The sequence below is a fragment of the Mustela erminea genome, chromosome 5 (genome assembly GCF_009829155.1).
Source record: "Mustela erminea isolate mMusErm1 chromosome 5, mMusErm1.Pri, whole genome shotgun sequence".
NCBI lineage: Eukaryota > Metazoa > Chordata > Mammalia > Carnivora > Mustelidae > Mustela > Mustela erminea.
The window spans coordinates 58829838-58847164 of NC_045618.1; the positions used below are offsets into that span (position 1 = coordinate 58829838).

Genomic DNA, 17327 nt, shown 5'->3' on the forward strand with positions numbered 1-17327 from the left:
GTTTCAATTCTCAGCTGCTGGATGATGATTTGACTTGGAGCAAAGGCAATGTAATTGGGTAACAGCTGAGATGCGCTTGTTTGAGTGGGGCTGAAAGATCCATTGCAGGATTTCCAAGAGTGTGAATTACAATTCCAATGATATCAGAAGCAACTAATTCTGTTCTTTAGAAGTGCAGACATAAAAGAAGTTTGAGGTTTTCTTATTTTGAGCTTTAATTGAGGGCTAGGTTATAATTCATTTTCATCCCTGAGTGAGTGGTAAAAACATACACAGCAGGTAATTCACACCACCTCAAAAACTGTTGGTGCAGTAAGAAGACTAATCAGGGTAAGCTTCCAGTAGCAAATTATCAGCTACAAATTAAAACCTTGCCTCATGCTTGCTAAAAGCAACCTTCCTTTTCACCAACACATACATGTGAATATTAGTAACTGTTGGATTGCTGCAGGATGGGAAGTTTAGGGATCCTACCTGCTTGCATTAAAGAGAGCCTTGGGAAGGTGTGAAATAAACTACACTTCAAACAATGCTAAATTTTTGGTTTAAAAATGAAAAGTCACCATAATCCCAGGTGGTGTGGTGTTTATTCTGAGAATGGAAATTTAATGTCACATACACATAAAGTAGTCAACTTAGATTCCAGAGTTTGAAACAGGTTTGCATTTAAGTCCTTCTGGGTAAGCGTCCTCTTGAACTGTATTCCTCAAAATAAACACAAAAGACTGACGACAATGATAGGAATTTATTAAATTTCTGATGTTAATCAATCTAAAAGAAATAGAGAGGAATGGTAAGATAAAAATTATTTTTCTGGCTTTAAGCCATCACCTCAATGTAATTTTAAAGTATATTTTTAGCATTTAACCTTCTCTGTGATTTTTACTTAGATGCTGCTGAAAATTGTTTCAAGAAAGCTGTAAAGTGGCAATGATAATACATAAAGAGTTCAAAATGGCTGCACATATCTGATAAATATATATGCACTATACATAATTATGTTATTGGCTTAAATGACCATAATTGCACCTTTTGGACTGAGATCCAGTTTTATTTCCATCTCCCTGTGAACAAAGCTGTTACAAGAGCAACATAGACATGAGAACACAAATAGTAAAAACAGTGTGCTTACTAGGGCTTATTTTCTAATATGCTAAATCTTGTCTATTTTAATTCAGAAAAATCAAAGGAAGAGAAAAACATCTTGTTGCAGATTAGCCAAACTTTCCTTAAAAAAAAAAAAAAAAAATAAAATAATAATAACAACAACCACACACACAGCCTGTGTGTTGACCTGCCACAGCACTTCATTTTTCAGTCAAGGGTCTCTATCTTTAAAGGGCACAAAAATGAGTCTTTCTCGCAGCCCAGATAAATTACTGAAGAGTTGCTCAGCTGATTTCCTGAATGCCAAAATTCAAGCCCGAAGCAAATTTAAACACAATTATTGAAATCTCTAGAGGGGGTGAAGGAGGTAGAGAGGAGAGAAGAGGTTTAAAATGGAAATCTTGAAACAGCTTTGTGTACCACTGAAACACACTCACTCTGGTAACAAGCTAGCAAGTCACTCACTTATTTAAACTCACAGAGATCTGAAGCATGCTGGACTCTGCTAGATAGATAGATAGATAGATAGATAGGTAGATAGTCAGTCAGTCCTGCATTCATCTGTAAGATAAACCATTTCCTAGGATTCCAACTTGAGAATCACTTCCAGACAGGCATGAGGATATTTCTCACTGGCTGCATCATAGAAATTCAGCCCAACATGTGTGTGTATGTCTGTTCAGCTTAGTTTATCATTACCTCTTCTTTGGAGGCAAAATTACCATAAACTAGGAAGGACCAAGAGGTGTTGGCCCTTTTTCAGCATACCTTTGTTTACTTTTTAAGACCTGGTTGCTTTGTCCACAGTTAGCCTTAAAGAAACAAGTATTTTCTGAATGCTTCCTCTAAGTAAGGTAGTGTGCTCTGATGAAGGGGACTTCTTGGAAAATTATATATTTGTTAGAATATGCCCCACCACAAGGTGTGTGCAGCAGCTGCTGGGAAGCCACACCCCCTCCAGCACAGTACCCCGCCCCCCCAATGGCAATGGAGCTGGTGCACAGTGCAAGGAGCAAACAAAACAAACCTGGGATGTCCGCCTTTCTCATTTTAAGGGTCCCTGAACATTTCTCAGAAGAGTTAAGTGATACACGAGCCTCATTAAATCTACGAAGATAACTGTTTGATGTGTTACTCAATAGATGAAACACAAAACTGTTCTTTAAAAATCAGTTAAATTGCTTGAAGGAACAACAAATTCACTTATCAGGCCACTCTTTATGTTCTAAAGTGCAATTTATAGGGCTAAACGAAAGTAAATGTCATACCTTTAATTTCGTAAAAAGTTATGTACAAGTCTATTATTCCACATAATCACATAACAGAGAACTGCTACCTTTCTGCTCAGTGGGGTGCCGTTTTATAGACTTTAAAATTCGCTAAGTTCAAGCAGCTTTCGTTCTAAATAATACATGTGCTAAATATGTCACATTAAAAGTGCTTTTGGCATGTAAATGATCCGTTTTCTCATAGAAATGCTTTTAAAAGAATCTGAGCTCACTTTTTTTTTTTTTTTTTTTTTTTTTTTTTGGAAATTCTAAGTGCATTGAATTTCATTGTCCTACAGAACCATGCAGAGTTGAGCGAAGTGAACTGCAGGGACAAACCAGCCGTTGTCAGCCTGTGTACTTATGTATCATTTGAACTGTCAGAAGTATATAGAGTTCTATTTGCTTCAACATTATTTTCTGTTCCAATGCAGGCAAAATTTTCTCTTTTGCTCTCTTTTCTTCCCCCCGGAACTCAGCACTGGCAGGCAGTTCCAGGTCTAAAAAGTTAGTGATTTACTGTTAAAACATAAGGCACGTGTATGAACAAGTTTCCTACGTAGTCATTTAATTCCTCAAACTCTTTGCTCTTTCTTCTGTTCTTTAAGGCTGAACAATAATGCTGAGGTCTTATGGGTGATTTAAGGTGCTTACCCACCAAAAAACTAATTCAAAAGTCTTGTGCATAATATGAATAAAAGTGAAAGAATAATCTCTCCCTCTTGTAGCTTCATTATACTGCTGCATACGGAGAAGTCTGCCCAGCCGCACACACAATCTACTATGGCAGAGTCTTTCAGAACTTCTGGATTGATTATTCCTTCTCCCTCCTTTGTAATGCCATGTAGTAGAATTTGATGATATCAGCTATCTTCTGCTTTTAGAGATCTTTGCTCTCACTTATTAAAATAGAGCAATGTAAATGCAGCTTGATATTCATTATGCAGTTTGTAGAAGTTATTTCTCGTAGACGATTTTAGCTTCAGGGTTCTCCTAGAATTTTAACTTCACCATCCCTTCCCCATATAAAGAAAAAAAAAAAGTCTCAAGAAAGAACTCAGAAGAAACAAAACGATGAACATAAGGGAAGGGAAGGAAAAATAAAATAAGATAAAAACAGAGAGGGAGGCAAACTGTAAGAGACTCTATAGGGAACAAATTGCAGGTTGTGGGAGGGGAGGTGGGTCGGCAGACAGAATAATTGAGTGATGGGCATTAAGGAAGGCACTTGTTGTGATGAGCACTGGGTGCTGTATGTAAGTGATAAATCACTAAGTTCTATGCCTGAAACTAATAATACACCATAGGTTAGCTCTCTTGAATTTAAATAAAATCTAAAAAAAGAAAAAAGAAAAAAGAACTCAGAAATATGTATAAAAGACCGGCGATCAGTCATAACAAAGAAGTTGGTATTACAGTAGTATAAATCATAATATAATGATGAAATGTATAAAAATGTATAGAAAATGTTTAGGATATGAATGAGGTTACCAGATTTAGTAAATAAAAATATAAGACACCCAGCGAGGTTTGGAATTTCAGGTAAACGACAAATAGTATTTTAGTATAAGTATGTCCCATGCAATATTTAGAACATCCTTATAACTAAAAAAGAATTCACTGTTGATCTGATGTTCAAATTTAACTGGACATCTTATAAATTATCTGGCAATTCTAATTACAAACTTAGTTTAAGAAGTCTGACTTATTTAGTGCAATGGAAACCTTTTATATGAACAGATCTATTTACCTCTGTAATTTAGGTAATCATTATCCATTATACCTCTATGCTTTACCCACTTGGATACCAGTGCATGCATAACTTTTAGTTTTAAAAATGCATTCCTAAGGAATAGGCTCAAATATTTTAATTCCATATGATTAGCCATGAATGCAGACAAGCAAATGCAGTTAAGAGTTGCCTTTTATTTCTTTAACTGGAATCTTAAAAATTTGCAAGTGTGTTTGTTTGTGGAAATCAAATGATTCCTTCTCTCATTTCTCCATTTTATCACTTAAATATGTTTGTATGAAAACTCATTTTCTCTAAATGTATGATTGGATTTCAATTTCCTAGTGAGAATAGTCTAGTTTCTAGACTATTCTATTAATGAGAATTACTTTCAGGAAGAAGGCTTACATTTATTGAACACCTCTTAGGAGCCAAGTGCTTTAATTTTTTTTAACTTTATTTAATCATCACAAGAACCCTATAAGCTAGATACCAATTATTAGCCTCACTTACAAAGCTAGCACAAGTTTCAGAGCTAATATGGGTAGTGGTATGACTGGTAGCCAAGTAAATTGAAAGGCAAAGTCCATATTCTTTCCACTGTGAAGGGTTGCCTCTGAATAGTTGGCTGAATCTTACTTCCTTCGGTCTTTTACAAGAAAAAATTAAACTTGGGAAACCAAGGTGGTGAAATTAGGATGTAAGTCTTGCACTAACTCAACACTGTTAGGAGAAACACTTAACTTTTCCTCTAGCTGTTCTTTTAGCAAACCTAAAGTAGATCAGTTAATGAAAAATTTTCTACAACTAGGACCTTAGAATGAGAACATTTCTTCTTACATTTTTTCTGCCCTTTAGACTCATTTCCATAACACAGAATAGTAAGAATTAGATACCCATGGAGCCCAATTTTAAAAGAAAAGTCTTAAACCATGTCTACATTAAGCCTGTAACTTGTGCATAAGCCCCAGAAGCTACTTCTTTGGACCAGTCCCCTCTACAACCACTGGGAATTATTCATTAGCATTCACAGCGCGGAAAAAAGCATGAGTAACACCACTGCATTTTGTAAAATGCAATTTTTGGCAGGTTGACTAAAATCTTGGCAAGCATTACCATTTTCCCAAAATGTATTTGCATATAGGCTTACTGATTTTTATTACTGTATCTGGACTCTCTCCAAATTCTCCCTGTCCCTAAACTTAAATAAAGCACTTCAGTAAAGGTTTCTTATAAATGAAAAAGCACTATTAGAACAGGTGGAAACATGAAACTAGCACTTTATGTATTATAAAAGAAAAGCCCTAAAATATATTCAGAGGCATTTATTTACTATGTTTTTAAACTACATTTATTCTTGATAAAGCAGAAGTGTTTAACTGGTTACCAGAAAGAAAACCTTCCTAGAGAGTGATTGAAAGCATTCTTAAAGGAGGGTACAGTTCCTGAGGAAGTTGCATGGAGACAAAGAAGAGACCCTATAATTTCTGTTTTAATATTACCACCAAACATTGACAGGTTATAGCCTAATACCTACAATTCACACAATTGACCTGAATATAGAAATATTTAATATGTATATATTATACACATATTTATAATATATACATGTGTTATATACATATATTATTTTTTTTCAGAGTTTGTTATGCTACTAGGCAAACAGATGCACAAAAGAAACACTGACAAACGGTACATTTGCTCTCTCTCAACTATATTTACAAAAGCAAACGAAACTGAAATAGAATGAGGAGAGTTTAAAAATAAGGCTCCAAGTCTTTGGATATTCTAGAGAAGAACAATGACAAAATCCATCAGGATGCCAGTCTTGCTTCTCCCTTCCTGTCGATGCCATCACATCAGCCACCCTGACGAGGATGGCTTTTGAGCAATGTAGAGAATATTCGAGAGGATTAATTGAATTGATGGTGTTGCTGACCTTACAAAAGGAAATGTTATAGCTCTCTGATGCGTCTAAAGATTTTAATTGCACAAAAACAATTCTCTTTTGATATAGAGTTTCCAGAACCATTGTGAAATGATAGAAATCTTTTTCTTTGAATAATTTTTCTTACAAAGCAGTTTTTGCCAGGAGGTAACAGTAAGAATCTCTGTATGTAAAGGGCTTCTTCATGTTTTCTGAACACAATATTGTGCCACTTTATAATCTGTCTTTTGAAAATACTGTCTAAATTTTTTAAATACAGTCTTGCATTGTTGTTTTCTGCAACTCATTTTCTACATTCAAAGACTGTAAGCAGAGTTTTATATATACATACACACACACACATATATATATATATGTATATATATATACACATATTTCTTATTAATATAATTTTATATATTATGGTTATATTTTTTAAGAAAAATAGGGCAATAGTATGTTTCATCTATTTTACAATGCTGATAAGAATTTAAGCATAAGGACTAATGAATTTTCAAAAACTGTGTTTTCTTTTGCATTCCTGAATGGTCGAGTTGCTCTCAAATCTTAAAGTCAACTTTGCCCTTTGGGAAAAGGGGTAAATGTACTCACAAGTAAAGTTACATAGTTTTTGTATATAAAAATAGGGTCTTTTGTGGCCAGGAAAAAAAATTAAGATGACTGTGGCATTTAGACTTTTGAACACTGGTTTAATTTGTTTTTGCAACAAGCTAGAACTAATCTAACATGTATTATTATGAAGTTTCCCAGACCTCAGCTTTATTACTGCAAAATGGATTGCCCTTCATGAACAAGGATGGCATTTATTAAGACGAAGAATCAATCTGAACTGCAGCAAGAAGGTGTCCAGTTAGATCTAAAGGAAAATTTCCTGCCAGTGTGGTTAGCATTAGGCATCTGAGAGACTTTATAAAATTTTATCTTTAAGAGAAATTTGGGTACCACTGCTTGGGCAATCTTATCTCTAAGCTGGGGAATGATCCACATTTCATCACTAAGTTCTTTTACATAACATAGTTCAAGAACTGTTGGGTGACAGTAATGGGAGAGAAATAGGTTAAGAGTTTCCTTTCAATCCTAAGAAACACGTGGAGAGCTAGCCTGATGTCAAATAACGTTCTTCATATAACTTCAAAAGACTAACATTTTCCACCTGATCCTAGTTAATGTGACCCCCCAAAAAAATGCAAATAGAAAATAATCCTGTAACATTATTTTTTTCTTTCCTCCCTTTGAATATCTCAGAAAATAACTGGTGAACCCTGAGAAAACTCCCAACTTTTCATAAACTTACTGATACTCATACCATGGTTACCTAAATTAAGAGCTTAAGGTGACCTTTTTGTAAGAAAAAGGAATACCCACCAATTTCCAGTAATTAAGTGAAGTAGGACTTAAACTCGGTCACCTTGTAGAGGATTTCATGTTCTATTTGTGATCAAGTACCTTTCTGTTTTTATTATTACATCATGACGAGCACTGCATAAGAAAAAGACCGAAGATATCACTGGAGGGATGGATATTAAAGCAGTAGGAAGCAGGGCAAAAATGGAAACAAGTAAGTGGGCATGTATTATTTAAAAAAAGCAAAAAGAAAGGGGGTGGGGGGGACACCTGGGTGGCTCAGGGGGTTAAGCCTCTGCCTTCGGCTCAGGTCATAGTCTCAGGGTTCTGGGATCGAGCCCCACATTGGGCTCTCTGCTCAGCAGGGAGTCTGCTTCCCTCTCCCTCTCTGCTTGCCTCTCTGCCTACTTGTGATCTCTCTCTGTCAAATAAATAAATAAATAAATATCTTTTTAAAAATTTTAAAAAGCAAAGCAATTTGGTTAAACAGAATAGAGGACATTGGATTAGCATCCAGGTTGCATTCTTTCCTTGTTGTGTGACCTTGGACTTGTTTAATTTCACTGATGTTCTATCTCCTTATTAATAAAAAAATTTGGAGGTTTTATTGTTTTTTTTTATCTGTTTTAAAGAACGAAGAAAACTAAGTAAATATCTGCACCTTATCTGCAATTTGAAGCTTAAAATTCTCAGAAAACCAAGATGTTTGTAACTTATTTGGTGGCAACAGAGACTTAAACTGATACGAATATGTACCCATTTTACTGCAGATATATTAATGTAATGATTACAGGTCCTGCCCAACTGCCACTAAAGGTGTTAGTCAGCGTAGTCTATAATATATACACTGCATTCAGTTTCTAAAATCCAAAAACTGTGATTCTAAAATACATCTGTCCTCAAGGACTTTCAATTACAGAGATTGTGGGTCCATATGGATATTAACACACCATTCTTCTTTCCTTGGCCTTTTAGGAAATTAAAATAGGTAAGTCAAAGTAAGTAAATGGTTAGAGTGGCTTGACCTAACGTCACTTAGTTCATCTGTAAAAGTCTTCATTTCAAATGCCTTTACAATGATTAATTATAAAGGTGAGAAAGAATAAAGTTGCTTACAAAAGTGTACTTAAAGAGGTCTGAAAGTCAAAACAGTCAAAATAAATTGTTGGGCAATATGCCAAAAGAAATTACAAGATGTTATAGGAGTAAAGCTGGCAAGTCATTAGAGCACACTGATATGGTTGTCTGGAAAGAAGAGAGGGCAAGGCCTGTCGAAAACAATCTCACCTTGAACCTGACTTATTCACTTAAAGAATGTGTATTTACTTATTCACTTAAAGGCTTTACCTACAAAACAGACCTACTAGCACTAACCACGGATTTTTCTAGCAGAGTGCCATTAAGGATGAATGAACGTGTTTAAAGAATGGTGTATTAATAGCAGTAATGTCCCCTCTGTCCAGTCCTGAATAAGCTTTACTCAGCTAGACAATTCCCAATTTTTAGCTAATAAGAATAACATTGCTTGGTGTGAGATGAAACACAAAACAAGGAAGGGTTTAGACACTTGCAGTCCCTGAGGTCTTATAACAAAAAGCAGGGATTGCATCTCCTGGGTCCTGGCCTCATTCTTACATCAATGATTACGTTCAAGCTCCCTAGATCCCTCCAGTGCGCTGCTTCATTTCTTATTCTCAGCTGTTGTGCCACGAGCACCTGCCAAGTTTCTCTTAAATTCCTCTTGGATGAATTTTCAGGCAGTTTCCAAAGTATCTCCCTTTTGTGATAAGGACTCTGCAACGTATTTCAGGTGAGGCATTTAAAATCCCACTCATAATTGTTTGAAATCTTCCCTCATTCAAGCTGTCAGAGTTTGACAGCCCCGGTTCTGTTGTTATGCACTATTAAATGGGAGCTGCTCTCCAGCCTAGGGGTACCTCTCTTTTCAGGGGTAGGAAAATGGGTGAAGCTTATTGGGGATCCTTGGGGAAGGCAACCCAGTACAAATGGGAATTTCAGCAGGAGGAATGAAAATAATTCCCTTTCTGAAAGCTCAAATCTACAAAATTTTTAAATGTGTTGACAATGTTGCATTTTGATGCTCCCATTCCTATTTCTGAGTTTCAAAATAACTTTAAAGTGTGCAATTTTATAGGTCAGAATATAAGAAAGGCACACGTGCGTTTGTATTTTAAGTTTGGGGTTTCTTTAAAAGCCACAGAATAGTAAATGTTTTGAAGATACTATTTTCTGCATTTAGGTGAGGGTAGAGATAGGGAAAAAGATATGATGGCTTTTCCATTTGATTTCTATTTCTGATAAATACCCTAATGACTTCTGATGCACGACTCAGAGGTCATTACAAAGCGGTATTACTAATCTAGATGGAAACAAATTTCAATCTGGGACAGTAATACATCTTACAGCTCGTAAACACATTGTATCCAATTACCTTGATATGCTTTACATGATAAGAGCAATTACAAAATATCTGGAAGAATTGATGTGCTGAGGGTAATTATTTTAATTTATTCACACCTAGATAGTGAGTTAAGATATGAGGTATACTTCCATCAGCAGTTCTTTCTTCTGGAGATATGCATTCATTTATTCATTCAGTAAACATATCGTTAGTGTTCTTCAGATATTATGCTAAAAATAGGTACTATAGAACACACCACAAAAAAAGCATAAACTCTATCCTAAAGACCTTACACACCCTAAAAGAGATGAAGCTCATACATAAATAAAAGTAACAGTGAGAATGGAATAAGTACTGTAAGAAGGATATAAACTACTCCTCTTATAGAAAGCCACTTGGAATGAAGAGAATACTTCCAGCTTGGGAAGCTTCTGGGGAGAGGCTAAATTTGAGCTAGACATTAAGGTGGGATTTGGGTAGCAGGGGGCAGCGCAAGAAGACACACCTGAAAGGGAGAGAGCAATCCAGGCTGAAGGATGCCATGAGTCAAGGCAAGAAGATTGAGAAGCACAGGGCATACACAGGCAACGACCACCAACAATGCAGTGTGGACCCAAGGTAGGGAATATAAAGGTGAACAGAGGGAGAGAAAGCTGAGAAGGCTGGCAGCAAGCCAGGTTATGGGGAAAGCTTGGCAAAGCGCAAAGCTCAGGAGTTTGAACTTTATTAATAAGCACTGGGGAGCCATTAAAGGTTTTTGAGAATAAAATGATAAAATGACATGAGGATATTAAAAAGATTAATCAGTCAGCAGTGTGATGAATAGATAGGAAAGGTGAAAAAAAAGTGAAGCAGGAAAAGAGGCAGGCAGCCACACACGGGTGCCTAGTGAGGTGAGACTACGGCAGGCAGGAGCGGGAGCAGCGGCAACGGGCGTGGGCGGGCCGTGGGTCTGAGAGTCCGCGACCCGCGTGCGTGGGCAGGCTGAGCTGAGAGGAGGGGCTCGGTGGGAAAGGAGAAGCTGCACATACAGGCAATGTGTGGGAAAGTGATGAAGGACTTCTGAGTGAAGGTGGGGGCAGTGCGCAATGGGAGCAAACGGGGTTTCCTGAGTGGGAGTGCTAGAAACCAGCTCAGAGTGTGGACTGGGAGCACAATCAGGGATTTGGCAGAGAAGGAAGAATGTCTAAAACGAGCAATGTGAAGAAAAGACTGGAGACGACTCTAGCAGACAAATGTGCAAATGGCCAGACAAATTAATATGCCTCACTCAAATTGCTAGTGCATGAAATGGCGCTGAAAGCTGTAAGGAAAATGGGTGGATACGAGTGGTAGATTAGAAATTCCAACAAAAAACTCTGTGGCATAAATAGCTCCACTTAAAGCAGCAGCATCCTGAAAGTCAAAAAATTTGGAAACTATTTAACGATTTGGTATAAATGAAGTGAAATTGTCTTATATGAGCCTTCCCTATTTAATTAGCTAAGTAAACGTATGTGTGTATTTTATGTATGTATGTATGTATATTATGTATATATGTAATAGGGAAAACCTTGCTTTATTATTAAGTAACACATATTAAATAACTCTAGCACATGATACTGATTTTCTTCCCATATAAAACTCTCTGTTCACTTGAAAGGCTCCCTGTTCACAAGAAAGGTGTCACAAGCAAAAGGTGTGTTCAGTGTGGACAGTAGTGATGATGTATGTATGTAACATTCTCTGAAACCAGTCGCTCAGACAGGTATGGAAGAGGAAGTCTGCCTCCTCTTTGGGGAGCTGATACTTGTCTTCAGCTCCAGGGTAATAGGTTCGTTAATTTAAGCCCTCCTAGGTGAACCAGCCCTTCCTTTTTTCTTTTTTTCTCTACTTTTCACAACTATGGGTTTTCCTTCAAGTACGAACACACCATATTAGAAGCAGAAGGAAAGGGCTTAGCCCTCCACTATCCACTTTCTGGGAGATGAAAATGAATGTGTTTTCAGAAAGATCTAAATTCTGTCAAGCATAATAACCTTAAAAGAGAAGCTATAATGACATATGTATTTGTTTTCTATGAATACACATATGGCATGATATACAACAGGTTGCACTTTGCTTGTGGGGGATGCAGATTTTTTTAAGCTGCTAATATACAAATAGTTATCAATTGCAAAATTTTCTTCTATAGCTAGGGTATCCGCTATACCTTTCCTCCTTCCAGTTCCTGTCATCTCCAGCACACAAATACTCCTTTGAATTCAAGGTCTAGGTGAACTGATGTCACTATTAAAAACTAGGAAAAGAAAAGCTTTATGTTTCTCAGTGTTGACTCTTATAAAATATGTAATGAAAGAAATTATAAATTATATATTTAGGGTCAGAATACATGTTTCAGTCCACACATGCCAAAGAACATTGTTACCAACAAATAAGTTCATTGAGACATAGGCACTAATTTAATAAAATAAACACGAATCAGTGTTGCCCTGGGAAAACAGGTACTGAAGATGCTGGTGGCTTGTACTAATTAGAACGTTCACACACACACACACGTTGTGTGCCCTTACACAAACTGGTGCTTATTAGTGTCTTGAAATAAGACACAAAGCAGGTTAACACAGAAGAACTAGAAGTCAAGAAATTTACATTTTTGGGTTACATTTAAAGGAGAGATTAGGGGCACCTGGGTGACTCAGTCTGTAAAGTTCCTGCCTTTAGCTCAGATCATGATGCCAGGGTCCTGGAATTGAGTCCCACATTGGACTCCCTGCTGAGCCCACTTCTCCCTCTCCCTCTCCATGCTTCTCCCCCTGTTTGTTCTGTCAAATAAATAAATAAAATCTTAAAAATAAATAAAAATAAAGAAGAGATGAGAAGAAAAACCCTTATTAGAAAATCCTTTTGGGGGCACCTCAGTGGCTCTGTGAGTTAAGCCTCTGCCTTTGGCTCAGGTCATGATCTCAGGGTCCTGAGATCGAGCCCCGCATCGGGCTCTCTGCTCAGCAAGGAGCCTGCTTTCCCCTCTCTCTCTGCCTGCCTCTCTGTCTACTTGTGATCTCTCTTTCTGTGTCAAATAAATAAATAAAGTCTTTAAAAAAAAATAAAAAATAGGCTCTCTGCTCTTCCCCATTCGACAGATAGCCGCATCTTCAGGTGCAGTGCCAGCCGCGTGCCTGAGACCTGATGGTGAAGGTTGGAGTGAACGGATTTGGCCGTATTGGGCGCCTGGTCACCAGGGCTGCTTTTAACGCTGGTAAAGTGGATATTGTCACCATCAATGACCCTTTCATTGATCTCAACTACATGGTCTACATGTTCCAGTATGATTCTACCCACAGTAAATTCCACGGCACAGTCAGGGCTGAGAACGGGAAGCTTGTCATCAATGGGAAGTCCATCTCCATCTTCCAGGAGCGAGATCCCGCCAACATCAAATGGGGCGATGCTGGTGCTGAGTATGTTGTGGAGTCCACTGGTGTCTTCACCACCATGGAGAAGGCTGGGGCTCACTTGAAGGGCGGGGCCAAGAGGGTCATCATCTCTGTTCCTTCTGCTGATGCCCCAATGTTCGTGATGGGTGTGAACCATGAGAAGTATGACAACTCCCTCAAGATTGTCAGCAATGCCTCCTGTACCACCAACTGCTTGGCTCCTCTGGCCAAGGTCATCCATGACAACTTCGGCATTGTGGAGGGACTCATGACCACCGTCCATGCCATCACTGCCACCCAGAAGACCGTGGACGGCCCCTCTGGGAAGCTGTGGCGTGACGGCTGAGGGGCTGCCCAGAACATCGTCCCTGCTTCCACTGGTGTGGCCAAGGCTGTAGGCAAGGTCATCCCTGAGCTGAATGGGAAGCTCACTGGCATGGCCTTCCGTGTCCCCACCCCCAATGTGTCTGTTGTGGATCTGACCTGCCACCTGGAGAAAGCTGCCAAATATGATGACATCAAGAAGGTGGTGAAGCAGGCATCAGAGGGCCCCCTTAAGGGCATCCTGGGGTATACTGAGGACCAGGTTGTCTCCTGCAACTTCAACAGTGACACCCACTCCTCTACCTTCGATGCTGGGGCTGGCATTGCTGGGGCTGGCATTGCTCTCAATGACCACTTTGTCAAGCTTATTTCCTGGTATGACAATGAATTTGGCTACAGCAACCGGGTGGTGGACCTTATGGTCCACATGGCCTCCAAGGAATAAGAGCCCCCTGAACCACCAGCCCCAGCCAGAGCAAGAGGAAGAAAGAGGCCCTCAGCTGCTGGGGAATCCCTGCCCCAACTTATCCCCTTAAACACTGAGAATCTCCCAACCTCCACTATTTCCATCCCAGACCCCTGAAGAAGGGGAGGGGCTTGGGGAGCCCTACCTTGTCATGTACCATCAATAAAGTATACTGCACCCAGCCAAAATAAATAAATAAATGAATGACTACATAAATAAATAATAAAATAAAAAATAAACAAAAAAATTTTTTTAAAAGAAAATCCTTCTGCCTATCTTTGGAAAGTAAACAATTAACTAGTGTACCTAAACTGCTCAAACTCTGCACTTTCCATTGTCTTCAGGACTGGCCCTTGGTCCACCTCCTGGGATATGAACTCTGAGCCCTTGGAGTACCTTACCTGACAAGAGCGTCTTTGTATTCCTGAAGCTTTGGGCCATGCCAGATAGTTTAGGCTAACAATGTGATTCATGGTGAATGCCTATTTTTGTATGCCTGGGTTTTGCATCACACTATAGAAGCTTGACCTTTAGAAGCCTGAAGACTGGGTAGCTAAATTCAGTCATGAAGGTGCTAGATGTCTACATGACAGACCCCAATAAAAACCCTGGACACCAAGGCTTGGGTGAGCTACCCTGGCTGGAAATACTTGGCAAGTTTTACACACGTCAATGTTAAGAAATTTCAGTACTAGCCCTGAGACCCTATTAAGATAGGACAACTGGAAGTTTACTCCTGGTCTCTTCTGGACTCTGCCCTATGCATCTTTTTTCCTTACTAATTTTAGTCTGATTTCTTTGCTGTAACAAAACCTAATTGTAAGTGTAACAGTCTTCCAAATTCTGTGATCCCTTCTAGTGAAACACTGAACCTGACCGTGGTTTCAGGAAGGCCTAATACTTCCTTTAAAAAAATATATATTCATTTTTTTAGAGAGAGGGCATCAGGGTGGGGAGAGGCAGAGGGAGATGGGGAGAGAGAATCTTAAGGAGACTCTGCACTAAGTACAGAGCCCAACACAGAACTCGATTTCACAAAGCTGAGATCATGACCTGAGCCAAAATCAAGATTCACATGTTCAACAGTGTAAGCTACCCTGGCGCTGCACTCTAAAACTTTCTATTCCTCTTCCCTACTTTGTTTTTTTATCATAGCACTTAATATTACCAAAATTATTCAATGACATTTTGTATGGTCTTATGTTTTATCATATTATACATATTTTTCATATTATTTCAATTATATTCTCTCCCTGTGCCCCACCCAAACATACACACACTCACAATTAACTGTAGATTTCCTCGAGGGTAGGACTTTGTCCTTTTCACTGTTAAGTCTCTAGCACTCTGAATAGAATCTAGCACATAAGAGGTATTCAGTAAATATCTGTGGACTGATCAAATGAATGAATGAAACAAATACATGGTTAGATCTGAAAAGACAAATCATAGTCTAGTTTATCAAGTACTATCACTATGTGTAAATAGTTCTCTATACTGAGAAAAGGTAATTCTCAATCTCCTAATGACTTTTAGCTTGGCCATTAGCAATTGTGGCAACTTGTCACTTTACTTGGTTTTCCTGTCCCTGCAAATAAAGCTTAGGTTAAATAAAGTGGGAAGTGAATTTGAATTATTTTTAGTATTTGGAAGAATGAGTGAGCAAAATTACTCTAATAATTACTTTTCTTCAAAACTACCATCTTTAGGTAAACTCAACTGTTCCACATTTACTACAGGCTTTCTGTAAAAAATTTCTAATTAAATAATTACTTAAATTAGAGTAAAGACCCTGGTTTGTGTTAAAAGAGTAAGCCAAAAGGTTAATAATCCTCTCAGTAATCTATACTAATTCCTCCATTTCTGCACCTGGTAAACTTCCAGTTCCTCTTCAGACCCACACTGAAGCTCTTACAGCTCTTACAGAATGTCCCTCCTTCTGCACTCCCAAAGATCTCTTTCCATCTCACCGGGCCACAGGTCACATTGCAATGACAAAGTATTTATTTACCTTCCTTTCTAATTTATAGGATTGTGAGCTAGTCATGGTTAGGATACTACTTAACTGGTGTTTCTGGTCTGCAAGAACTCTCCTGTGCCCTGGCACATAGAAAGCACTCACTAAATGTTGGCTACATAAATGAGCTAATAAATAAATAAGGAGAAGAACAAATAAATACACACTAATCTTGGGCTCATGAAGAAAACTTAACTATGTAAGAGAAATGAACAGTTCTATTTGCAAAGTCTTCAAAATAATTCTCCCTTTTTAAGAGATTAGACAAGCAGAGTGCTGGACTAAATTTTATCCCAGAAAAGCTTGATGTTGTCCAGACATCAAACTCTCATTGATATTATGATAAAACTTCATTGATAGTATGAGGGTGAGGAATAAATTGTATGGTCTATTGATTGGCACATGGAAGAATAATAAAAACCTCTCAGGCTAGGGGTGCCTGAGTGGTGCATTTGGTTAGCTATCTGAGACACGGTTTCTGTTCAGGTCATGATCTCAGGGTCATGAGATCAAGCCGTGTGTTGGGCTCCTGCTCAGTGGCGCAGTGCTAAGTCAGCTTGGGAGTGTCTCTCCCTCTCTACTTGCCCGTCCCCCCTCTCTAAAATAAATAAATCTTAAAAACAAAACAAAACAAAAACCTCAGGCTAGCTAATAATTATTAAGCTGTAGTTCTCTTTCTCAGACATACGTAGATTTCCGAATTAGGATGGTAGACCTGAATAAACAACAAAACAATAATATCTTATTGCCAAAAATCAACCTATGATTACGTGTAGTTTAAATTTCTACGAAAACTGGCAGGAAGGTATTGGAGGAAGCTACAATGATACTAATGATAAGAGTCAACTTCAAAATATTTCAGGGCCTGGTGTAGCTATATCAACCAGCAAACTTGGGTGCCTTTACTTCCTGAAATGGTCTTTCCAGAAGCACTGTTTGGGGAGATAGTCGCTTCTCTCAACCAATATTTAAGAAGCATCTATCACATGAGAGACTTTGCACTAAGCTCTATGTGGGCTATGGAGAAGAATAAGCCATGGACACTGCAGCCAAAGAATTTTGAGGGGCACCTGGGAGGCTCAGTTGTTAAGCATCTACCTTCAGCTTAGGCCATGATCCTAGGGTCCTGGGATCCAGTCTGGCACTGGGCACCCTGCTCATCAGGAAAAGCAGGCTTTTCCCTCTCCTTCTGCTGCTTCCCCTGCTTGTGCTCTCTGCCTGTCAAATAAATAAATAAATAAATAGATATATTTTTAAATCTTACCAAAAAAAAAAAAAAAGAC

The 17327-nt window shown here is 38.3% G+C and overlaps 1 pseudogene; it reads left to right on the forward strand.

Moving 5' to 3' along the window:
- The first annotated feature begins 12974 nt into the window (after window positions 1-12974).
- LOC116590872 lies at window positions 12975-14094 on the forward strand (annotated as a pseudogene).
- The last annotated feature ends 3233 nt before the right edge of the window (window positions 14095-17327 follow it).